At 47.0% G+C, this 12,111-nt stretch overlaps 1 long non-coding RNA gene across 1 annotated transcript; it reads right to left on the minus strand.

The window, feature by feature from the left end:
- Positions 1-3,793: 3,793 nt before the first annotated feature.
- Positions 3,794-10,844, minus strand: LOC131424030 (uncharacterized). Its single transcript, XR_009226401.1, has 2 exons — positions 10,508-10,844; positions 3,794-6,357 (listed from the first exon to the last, which is right to left on the minus strand). It is a non-coding gene; the product is annotated as an uncharacterized LOC131424030 (long non-coding RNA).
- Positions 10,845-12,111: the final 1,267 nt, after the last annotated feature.

Below are 12,111 nucleotides of genomic sequence, written 5' to 3' on the forward strand. Positions count from 1 at the left end.
TGCCTGGTGTGTAGATCCCTGAATCCCTGTGTCCCGCCTTCCCCAGGTGCACCCTGCATTCCTCCTGTGCAGCATGTGGCTGGACTGGCCGGTGCGTGAGGTCCTTTCCTGCTCCTGTGGGCAGAGGTCCCTTTTACCTACTGCTGTCACACCCTCTCTGACTCCCTTCCCTTCCCATCTGACTGTCCCGTGTTTTGTGGGGTGCTGGCTGCAGTGGGGCCATTCGAAGACATGGGCCGAGCCATGAGCAGCAAAGAGGCGTGAGCTAAGCCCTCGGGGGGCGGGGGGTCCCTGAATGTTCTCAGGCCTTGGGTGGGAGGGTCCCCCTACCTGGCGTGGAACCATGTGGGACCTCAGAGCATCACATTGTTGCATCACCCAGTACTGTAGGGCCCCTGACATGGCCTGCTTGAGCTTCAAGTCCGTGTTCAGGATGGTGGGAAAGGGGAAATGAGGGGAAGTTGGAAGGTGTGGCCTGTGGCTGCCAGAGCTCAGGTACAACTAAAATACCAGAGAGCCCCTCAGAGAAGAAGGCTGCCAAAGGGTGTGTGTGGGGGGGGTGGGTGTGTGGCGGGGAATAGGCATGCTAGGGCCATGTGACCTGACCCATAGCATTTTGGAGTTTGGCGTTAGTTTTTAAAGGCAGTCTAGAACAGGGAACTTAAATCTGTTGATTGTTGAGCCAGACACAGGTCCTGCTTTGCACCACCCAGCTGGGGTTGGGGGATAAGGGAAGAAGACCCAGCCCTGCAGCTGCAGGAAATGGAAGGTCTTTTTGCTGGCATTCTACAGGAAGAGCGCTCACCTGGCCTCCATGCTGATGGTATTCTGAGCCTGAAGAGAGGAGGCTGGAGGAAGGGACACTTGGTCTTCAGTGGTCCAGGGAAGGGAGGGGAAGAGTGTGTCACAGATGTCACCAAGAGGAAGGCAGCTGTTGTTTCCACAGAGGATTAGGCCTTCCTGCCAACCCTCAGTGCTGTGAGGCAGCAGTGCCCTGGGGGTCATGACTGAATGGAACCCAAAGACAAAAGGGCCGCCCTGCCCTGGAATCTTGTGTACTGTGTCCTGCTGTGGGATAGGCTCTGATCTTTGTAGGGCACCTCCTGTGTGCCAGACACTATACATGGTGACATTTACGTGCAGTATACATTTTCTCAGGATTAAAATGCTTTATTATGTTTTTTAATGGTACTTTGTGGCATTTAAAAAAAATTCAAATTAAAAGGAATTTTGAAGTTATGTAAAGATGGCCAAAGGTTGTCATTTTGAAACCACAGAACATTCTATTTTAATATGCTGAGCCAGACCTGCAAAACTAGACTTAAATAAGAGGGCTTGTGCCACAAAATATACTGTATTCCAGATGAAATAGCTGCTGTCTTTATTTTCTTGCATTGGATGCATTCTTAGAAAAAGCATGGCTGTAACCTAGTTTTATCTCCCTGTGTTTTGCCATGAGTTGTATTTAGATATATTTTTTTTTTAGTTGTTGAGGGACCTTTATTTTATTTATGTATTCATGTGGTGCTGAGAATCGAACCCAGTGCCTCTCACATGCCAGGCAAGTGTGCTACCGCTGAGCCACAGCCCCAGCCCCTAGATATTTAAAAAAATATATATATATATATATATATATATATATTTAGTTGTAGGGAACACAATGTCTTTATTTTTCTGTGCTGCCAAGGATTGAACCCAGTGCCTCACACTTGCTAGGTGAGCACCCTGCCACTGAGCCACAACCCTAGCCCCGTATTTAGACATTTTATAGCATTTCATCCTGTATTAGAAAATATGTTTGGATATAATTTCTAATTAGTTTGAAACTGAAGGTCCCAGGGGCAGATTTCTCCAGATGCCAATAACAGTGACAGAGATATCTGTACACAGTGTGAAAGAGCCCGTCTTCCATTTTATCTGATCCTGCTGATCTTGAGATGGAAACATGGTGTTACACCTCAATAAAATGTCTGTAGATGCTCTTGGGCGCTCAATGCATGTCCTGCTTCTGGAGGGCATTTATCTGCTAGGGAGGAAATATAAGGTGATCAGCATCTCCTGGAGATTTTCTTTCTAGCGTCTCCAAAAGCATTTTAAGGAGGACTTGGGCATACCAACACAGCCTTGAAGATGGAATAGCTGGAGTCACGACTTGGCATTTCTTGGCATAAAGTCTGAGGAAGGATTTGGTGGTCAGACTCCAACTTTGCCACGTAGTGAACCAGGAGGAGGTGAGCCATCAAACACTTGGAACTACAGTTTACTTACATAAAAGTCCGGGAGTTGGGAAGGGTTAACAGCCTTGAGAAAGTGCTGTTGGGTGTGGTTGGAAATGAAAAGGGAAAGGGAACAGCATGCGGTAACCTTCACATTAATATTGTCCCCTTTCTGGAATAATCCACATCTTCCCTGCCATTTAAAAAAATTTCCTGCAATGTCCACAACAATAAGCTCCCCCACCCCCACCCCATCATCATATAGTCTGTGCACACTTGTGGGTGACACTCTGGTCCTAGTCATGAGAGAGAGAGCACTGATCCATGCATTTAGTGGCATGGAGTGTTTCTGTAAAGGCCACACGGGTGCCTTTCTTTACCATCTTTGCTTCCAGATCCTGAAGGAACTGTTTTCCTCTCATCAGATACAGAGTGCCACCCATGCCCAGCCATAGTGAAGCCAAAATGACATCATTCTGTGGTCCAGAGAGCTGTCCTTAGTGGTCACACTTATTATAAGAGTGATGGAAAGCAGTCTTTGTCACTTAGCATCTGAAGGACCACACGTGACCCAAAGAGTTCAGAGGTCTGCTGAAAATGTTGGCGTGGTTCCTGCAGTGGTGATGGATTTATTCTGGGTCTTGACAGTTGTAATTAGATTAAAAGCTCAGTCTCTCCAAGCCAGAAAAGGCGCTCAAGGCATATCCTGCTTCTGGAGGGTGTTTATCGGCTGGGCAAGAAATTGTTTTACAGTTGTTCCCTGCACAAGTCCTTCTAGAGGTGGACACCCAAGGACAGGTTGGGGAGCAGCTGAGAGTCCCTGCTGATCTCAATGGCAAAGTGAAAGCTACTGGTTGTTCCCAAGCTACCTGTCATGTTCTCCATTCTTCTTAATAGGAGGATTGCTGGTTATCAGTTCTTCTCCTCTGTTGATTATCGTCACCAATAACAGCAGCACTCTTTCATTTCCTTACTCTTGTGCTTCTTCCTGTTTCCTTTAACCTGCGGCTGATTATTTTCACTGCCATGCTGCCCTTTGTGCTTCCTGTGATGTCACCCCCTCCACCTCCGTTCTGAGTTCTGAGGACTCCTACACCCTTGCTCCTATCCTTATTCACAGAGAGTCTTTGGTTTCCATGGTAGGCTTCAAGTGAGGGTGTTTCTCTAGAGATTCTTTAACCTGTGCATTTGCTGTATTTTGCCCTCCGTGGTCTGCAGCTCCTGATAAATGCCCACATGCTTCTGAGGAAGACTCCCAGAGATACAATCCCAAGGCGATTCTTCCTCTTCTTCTTCTACTAACCCTAACTTCTTCTACTAACTGGATGTCACGTTACTCTTTATTATTTCTCCACCAACATAATTCAAATTGCCATAATTTGTTCATTCTCATGAAGCACTTTCCATAGTATCAGCACCATTTTCTTTTCCAATTGCTGGCTCTATTGCTCCTTCCTGTTTTTTCCAATAGTTTTCCACAACTGTATAAAATGTATGGGTTTTTTTGGGGGGCGGGGGCGCACTATTGGGGTGTAAAGGTCAGGCGAGCATCGAAGGAAAAGACCACCAAGAGACTGTCTCATGCAACAGCAAAGGGTTTATTGGGGGTCCAGCATGCTGGGGCTCAGAGCTCACTTGAATAGAGCAAAGAGCCCTGAGAACAGCTTAAGCAGAGCTTATATACTTTCCTTGGAGAGGGCAGGGAGGGAAGTTACATTCTGCAGTTTGGCAGTTGGGGACAGCACATTCTGGGAACAAGATTAGCAAACAGTTTGCAGTTGGGGACAGCACATTTTGGGAACAAGATTAGCAAACAGTTCTTAAGATTTCAACAGTGTTTTGTTAAGCATACAGAAAAACGGAGTGACAAGTACCTAAAAAACGGAGTGACAAGTACCTATTTTATTAACCTTTCATTCCCCACTTCTTCTGGCTACTTTTAATCATAAAAGTGATTATTGGGGGGTGTCACATTTTATGTCTGCTAGTGGGGTATATTGTTGTCTGATTACCATAAGTTTAACTTGTCCAATTTGAGCTTGGAGAAAGGAAACTACATGGTTGAGCAAACAAGGTCTTACAGTTAGCAATAATATGAGGATTATTAATGGACCGGCCAAGGCTGATAAAAGCGTAGTTAACCAGGGGGACTGTGTGAACCAAGACTCAAATCACCCTTTTTGGTTCTCGTTGACGCTCTTCAAGGCGTCTTTTTAATTTACTTATAGATTTTTTATAACTCCAGTATGGTCGGCATAAAAACAACATTTTTTCCTCAATGCAGCACAAAGGCCCTCTTCTCTCATGAAGAGGAGGTCCAACCTTCGCCTGTTCTGTAAAACAACTTCAGAGAGAAAGGTTAAAGATTCCTGCAAAGCTGTGATGGAGGTTTTTAATATCTTTAAGTTTTGGTCTATTGTTGTTTTTTTAATTGGGTCATTTGTTGTGTCCCACGGACCAGGGCAGTGGTTCCTGTGCCCACCCCTGCAGTAACTCCTATTCCTAATAGGATGGCTAAAGTGAGGGATACAGGTTCCCGGCGGAACCGGGTTTTATGCCCCCCTATTTGATCTTTAAATGAAACTGCGTCATGATAGAGCACTCTGGGAAACATCTGCACCATTACATAATTAATTACATCTGTTGACCATTTTATGAAAACATAAACAATGTTTAAGTATATAGAATTATACTGTTGTAGGGACGGACAAGGCAAGGTACCTAAGATAGCACCGAAGACAGGGAAACAGTCCTATTTGGTTGCAAGCGGATTTAGAGGGCATTGCTTCTGTTGTAATCAATTAATCCCCTGAACCCCAAGTTTAGGTAGTTTCAGAATTTTGTACCCAACATGTAAGGGAAGGGGCTCAGAAGTTCACAGTCTGCAGAAGTTCACAAAAAGCAGTTTTTGTTTCTGTTTTTTTGTTGTTGTTGTTGTTCTGGGCAAGTTAACTTTTCAAGGATACCTGGGAGGGGGAGAGCTTTTTTTTCTTTTCTTTTTTTTTCCTGCCAGCTGTTACCATGGAGCCCAGTTGGTAACTTCTTTATCTTAGAAATGTAGCCATCTCTGTGAAGCCCCAGCTCAAGGCCAGAGGCCTTGTTTATATATTTTGTGAAAAACTAGTAAGGGGGTGTCTAGCTTAGGAGTGCTGATTTTTCTAGCCAGTGGCCAAGTAGAACAGGGCAACACGAAAAGAGGAAGTTTATCTACATTGAACTCTTTTATAGGGACCCTTTTGCTGAAAGTCCTAAAGTCAGCCATGGTGAAGACTTCTGGAGAAGGTCAGTTAAGACTTTTCTGTGGGCCTGGTACAGAGGGGGAAGACGGGGAAGGCGGGGCTGAGAGCAGCTCCGTGGATCTGAGAATGAGGAAGGAGAGATGTAAAAGAATAATGGGAAAGGGGTTTGGGATTTTCCTAGCAACAAAAACTTGAGTAGTAGAACAGGTAGAGCAGAGGGGAAGACGGGAGTGAGTATCCCAAAAAGCCTGTGAGGGACTTTAAATTTTTAGTAACCCGTTTTCAGTGATGACAAAGCAACTTTAAAGGCCATTTTCATTATATCTTGGATAGGGGTCTGAGGGCTGTCCTCAGATGGTTTGAGCTTTGGGTTAGCTGGTAAGAGGACCTGGTGGGACCCGGTGTGGGCACTGACAGGAGAAGAGAGGAGTGAGTGGGTGGAGAGATGGCCATTAGGTCCCTAAGGGGGCTGTATGCGAGATAGACTATACTTTTTGTCCAGTAGGATTTGTGATCAGCCATCGCTGCTGAACGGGCTGATGAGGGTTAGGACTACTGGTGGTCAAGGGGAGAGTCCATAGCCCTATCAACATGGTGAATACGCAATTTGAAAGGGTTACCAGTTTTTTTTCAATTTTTAGCCAGAGTCTGGACAGGGCGCAGGCTTGAGATGAGAGGCATGGATCCAGGAAGTGATTCCGTCTACCTTTACCGCTGTAGGTGTTATAAGTAGCACCTGGTGTGGTCCTTTTTAGTGGGGTTCCAGGGATGACACCTGATGTCGTCTTACGTAGACGAAGTCTCTTACTTGATATTAATGTGGAGTCCTTTCATCCCCAGGTTGGTAGGCAGTGGCCAGCTGTTTCCACAGGTATCGCTGAGTTCTTTCAAGAGTTTTAAGTCTGTCAAGGGGGTGTGGAAGGGATTGTTAGGTCTTAGAGTTGGAGTTAGGTCCCTTACTGGAGGAGGGGCACCATAGAGAATTTCATAGGGGGTGAGGTTACACAAAGAAACAGAGGGAGTATTTTTTGCACGAAACAGTGCATAAGGCAGGAGCATAGTCCAATCTTTTATGCCGGTCTCTAAATTTAATTTCGTTAAGTTCTCTTTAATGGTTCTATTCATTCTTTTTATTTGTCCTGAGCTCTGGGGTCTATAAGCACAATGTAACTTCCAATTAATCCCCAGGGTCCTGGCTAACCCCTGACTTACCTGGGCCACGAACGCTGGTCCATTATCAGACCCTATTACCTTAGGCAGGCCGTATCTTGGAAAAAATATCTTTCAGGATCTTCTTGACCACCATTTGCGTCGTTTCTTTTTTGTGGGGAAGGCTTCAATCCATCCTGAAAATGTATCTATAAAGACTAGGAGATATTTAAGTCCATACCTTGCTGGCTTAATTTCAGTAAAGTCCACTTCCCAGAATTGTTTTGGTCTGGTTCCTCATAGGTGCTTTCCTGCAGGAAGCTTGGAAGGGTAAGCATTAACCAATTGATAGACCCGACAGGCTTTTGTTACCCGTTCAGCTATTTCTTTTCGCTGTGAGTTGGTTAGTGGAAAACTCTGTTCTTGATCTTTCAGGAATGCCTGCAGTTTCTTTGAACCAAGGTGAGTGAGTTGATGTACATTTTTAACGTAGTGTAGGGCTTTCTGAAATTTCAGGCTGGGCTCAGTAAAGTCAAGGAGTTCAGTGTCAGTGTCCTTAGATGTTAAGTTGTCGGGGTGCTCCGACGTAGTTAAATCTCCTGACTTATGTTCCCCCGGTGTGGAAAGTGTTAACATGGTTACTCTGTTTAGGGCTGCCAATTTTGCCTCTTTATTTGCCCTCTTGTTAGATGGGGGTGGTATCTGCACAACGGTTTGTTTTCTGGGCTCAGTGAGCCATCGTTTATCGCCCCTAAGGGAATAGTCCAGGAAGATTACTTCTTGCTGGCAAATTTGGGCCTTTTTGGCAGAAGCTTTATATCCGAGTTAAGCAAGCTCGGATAATAGTGCTTAGGTCCCAGACTCACAGTTTTCCTTGGTGTCGGCTGCCAGTAGCAGGTCATCCACATATTGAAGCAGGGTGACTTCGGGGTGCGTAGTTCTGAAGTTGTTGAGATCTCTGTGGAGGGCTTCATCAAAGAGAGTGGGGGAGTTTTTGAACCCCTGTGGGAGTCTGGTCCAAGTTAGTTGACCAGACGTTCCGGTTTCTGGGTTTACCCACTCGAAAGCAAACAGCAACTGACTATCTTTATGCAGAGGCAAGCAAAAGAAATCATCTTTTAAGTCCAGTACAGTATACCATTTTCGTTCAGGGTTTAGAGTGCTAAGCAGATTGTATGGATTAGGTACCATGGGGTGAATGTCCTGTACTCTGTTGTTGATCTCTCTTAGGTCTTGAATGGGGCGATAGTCCCCGGTTCCTGGCTTTTTTACTGGTAGCAGGGGAGTGTTCCAGGCCGATTGACAGGGCCTTAGGACCCCTAAGGCCAGATATTTCTGAATATGGGGCCCTATCCCATCTTTAGCTTCTTTGCTCAGAGGATATTGTTTGACATTAATTGGGGAGTCTGAGGTTTTTAACTCTACTGTTATTGGAGGTTGTTTCACGGCTAGGCTTAACCTAGCAGTTTCTGCCCAGGCATCCGGGTAATCTGTTATCCATTTCTGGGGTAGCTTGCCTGTTTGATCAGTCTTGGGGGGTGTGAAGAGTTGATGTTCATCTTTTACTGACATAGTTAAAGCCATGACTATAGGAGTTTTTACTGAAGGATTTATAAATTTCATTTGGGGGCCTTCAGGGTTAAAAGTTATTTTGGCTTGGAGCTTGGTGAGCAGATCTCTGCCCATCAATGGGGCCGGGCATTCTGGGATCACTAGGAAGGAGTGATGGATTTTTCTTTTCCCCAGGTCCATGGTCCTCTTAGTTGTCTAAGCCTGATATTTACTGCCGTTAGCCCCTTGAATTAGAGAACTTTTATTTGATAGAGGGCCCAATGGGGCCTTAAGGGCTGAGTATATTGCCCCTGTATCCACTTCAAAGTTTACTGGGGTTCCCTCCACTTCAAAAGTTACCCTGAGCTCGGGAGGGGATCCGAGCCTCGATTTTTTTAGTCATCCTCCAGAGTCAGAATGGCTGGCTGGCGTGGCTGTCTCTTTCTAGGGCACTCTTTGGCTCAGTGTCCTTTTTCTCTATAGTAGGCACATTGATCTGAGGCCAGGGGTGGCCCCTGGCGTGGGCCCAGGTATCCCTTCCTGTCTCCCTGTTTCTTAATTTTTGGCCTTTTTGTTGTTGTGACCAGGACCTTAGTCAATGCCTTAGTCTGTCTTTTGCTTCTCTCATCCTCCCTTTGCTCCTTTTCTTTCTCCCTCCTTTGTTCCTTCTCTTCCTCAGTTTCTCTCTTATAGTATACCTTCTCGGCTTCTCTGACCAAATCTCTCAAAGTCATATCTTGTAATCCATCTAAGCGTTGTAACTTTCTTTTAATATCCAGGGCAGCTTGCCCAATAAAGGCCATCGTGACAGATGCCTTTTGATCCTCTGCCTGAGGATCGAAAGGAGTATATCTCCTATATGCCTCCATAATTCTCTCTAGAAACATAGAGGGAGATTCATCAGGCCCTTGAATAATCTCTCTTACCTTGGCCAAATTAGTTGGTCGCTTAGCGGCCGCTCGGAGACCCACTATTAGAGCCCGGCGATAAGTGGACAGATGCTCCCTACCTTCAAAGGTGTTGGGGTCCCAGTTGGGTCGGTTCAAGAGGAAGTTGTGTCGGTCGCCCATCTGGTCTGAGGATATTTTTTTTAGCTTTCAGGAGGATTCTCTTTTGTTCCTCTGTCGTGAAGAGAGTCCCTAGGAGTTGTTGGCAGTCATCCCAAGTAGGCTGGTGTGAAAACATCAATGACTCAGTCAGACCTGTGAGCCGGGTGGGGTCCTCGGAAAAAGGGGGATTGTTATTTTTCCAGTTATATATGTCTGAAGAGGAGAAAGGCCAATACTGGTAGGCTTGCATTTCTCCACCATGGCCATCGTCTATCATTGGCCCGTAAGGATGGAGGGGGAGTATCACGGAGGCTTCAGGGTTTTTAATCATTCGCCGCCGGCGAGTTCCTTTAGCTGGGCTAGCTTCCTCCAGGGGAGGAGGGGCTGTGTGTGCCGCGGGGAAGTCATCTAGAGGGCGCTGGGCCGGCTTAGCCTCCTCCAATGATGGAGAGGCTGAGTCAGCAGCAGGGAATCACTTAGAGGGTGTTGGGGGTTGGGGGACGAGGGCAGGGGATAAGGAGGGGGAGGAGAGTCCAGTAGAGTCAAATCTTGAGACTCAGGGAGAACAGAGGGTAGAGGAGGAGGAGGAGCAGAAGGCTTGAGAGATAGAATTGTGGGGGAAGGAATAGGAGCGGGGGCAGGGACAAGGAAAGGCTTCACCCATGGAGGAGGAGATTCGCAGAGGTCCTGCCAAGTTAAGATATACAGCTGTTGATCTGGATGGCTATGTGGTCCCGGCTGAAAGACAAAGACAATATCTCTGACTTTTCGAATTAGTGGGAAGTAGAAAGATCCTTCTGGGGGCCATCTGACTCCAAAGGTAGGCCATTCTGAGGCACAGAGAGTCTGCCAGGTCCGGCGTTTTACTGAAAAAGAAAGATTCTGAGCCCTTAAGTGGACTTTGGTCCAGTGATCAAGGGTCAGGGACAGAGGCGTTGAAGTGCTCTGTCCCATAATGAAAGATACACAAACAGTGAAAGCAAGGACACACGACACAGACGATAAAGACAGACAGTAAACGTTCAACACTGAGACAGGACTGAGTAGCCGGCAAAACCCGATGGGCTGGCAATACCGAATCCGAAACAAAATATCACTGAGTCGAGGAGACTATTGTTCCTCGATTTCCCGAGTCCTCTGGGGCGTCCCCCAGAGACGTGGCCTGTGGCTCTGTGACACGTCTGTCAGCCACCGTCGGAGAGAGCTCACGCTCTTCACCGACAGCCACTTTGCCAGCCCTAACCTGAAACCTGAAACCAGAAAGCAGAAACCAGAAAGCAGAAACCAGAAAGAGGCGCCTTACCCCGAGAGGAGCCCGTTGGGGTCTTGCGCCTTACTTACTCCGAGAGGAGCCCGTTGGGGTCTTACGTCCGCCGCTGCCGGATCTCGCTGGGGCCTCCAAATGTAAAGGTCAGGCGAGCGTCGGAGGAAGAGACCACCAAGAGACTGTCTCATGCAACAGCAAAGGGTTTATTGGGGGTCCAGCATGCTGGGGCTCAGAGCTCACTCGAATAGAGCAAAGAGCCCTGAGAACAGCTTAAGCAGAGCTTATATACTTTTCTTGGAGAGGGCAGGGAGGGAAGTTACATTCTGCAGTTTGGCAGTTGGGGACAGCACATTCTGGGAACAAGATTAGCAAACAGTTCTTAAGATTTCAACAGTGTTTTGTTAAGCATACAGAAAAACGGAGTGACAAGTACCTAAAAAACCGAGTGACAAGTACCTATTTTATTAACCTTTGAGGGGATTGATCCCAGGGTCACCTAACCATTGAGCTGCTGGATTGTAGGCATGCGTCACCATACTTTTGGGACATTTTCTGGAGGAGCAGCTGCAGCAGCCTGTAATGCTGGACACGTCACCCTCCCAGATGTGTGCAAGGATCTGGCAAGTCTCAGACACGGAGCTCATCACTGAGCAGGGCAGGCTGATGCTCCCACAGGGGCTAGAGATGTGCAGAATGCTGAAGACCCAGCTCATGGGCCTGAGCCCACTTTAAAGCTCTCCCCGCTGCTACAAGAAAGAGTTTTAATTGGTAAAACTATACACTATAGTTGTTTTTGTTGTGGCATATTCAAGCATGCACACAACTGAGTTTGATTGATTTCCCCAGTGCCTCCTCTTGCCCTTCTGCACTCCACCCCCTTGCTCTCCTTCAATGACCCTACTTGTATCCCCTCTATTTTCGTAAGAACCCCCTTTTCCTTTTTTCTCTCTACCTTCTGCATATGAGAGAAAGCATAGGACTCTTGACTTTCTGTGTTCCTGTAGCTGGGACCAAGTTCCTGACAACCTCCTTGGCATTGTGTTGGATCCAATGGAGAAGATAATTGCCAGAGCTGATCAGGTTCAAAGAGTTTGATTAAAGCCTTTAGGACATCCATCTGCAAACAGGAACTGACCTACTCAGTAAGGTCATCACTGTGCCACCTTTCCAGCTCCCAGGGAAAAAACTGGCCGAGCAAATCAAGGCGGTGGCTGCATGTACCCAATGGCAAAAGCCGGCACAGCTAGAGGATGCTCAGAGCAATACATGCATGCAACAATTGCAGCTCCCCCCCTCCCCCCCGAGGTGCAGCCAATGTGCAACCAATCTTGGCTGTAGTGGAAGAGGTTAAGGTTCTCAAAAACCTTTCCCTTTTGCCAGGCACCAACAGCCCCCTGCCCCCATTAGGGATTCAAACCTCAGGGGAGGTTTCCCAGCCATTCCAGGCAGTTAGTTAGTGGAGCAAGAAACAGCCCATTCTTGCACATTGACTTCAAAGCCCCAGAAAGGACAGCAGGAGCTACAGTCATGATATCCATGCTTGAAACTGCTTCAGTATTCACATACGGGCCCCGGCATGGAGATGTGCCCCCCCACCCCAAGGTACACTCAGTGGCCTCTAACTGATTGGCATAGTCGGT

Source organism: Marmota monax, unplaced genomic scaffold, assembly GCF_021218885.2.
Source record: "Marmota monax isolate L192 unplaced genomic scaffold, Marmota_monax_Labrador192_F-V1.1 WCK01_AAM20220418_F8-fsc00019, whole genome shotgun sequence".
In the NCBI taxonomy this organism is placed as follows: domain Eukaryota; kingdom Metazoa; phylum Chordata; class Mammalia; order Rodentia; family Sciuridae; genus Marmota; species Marmota monax.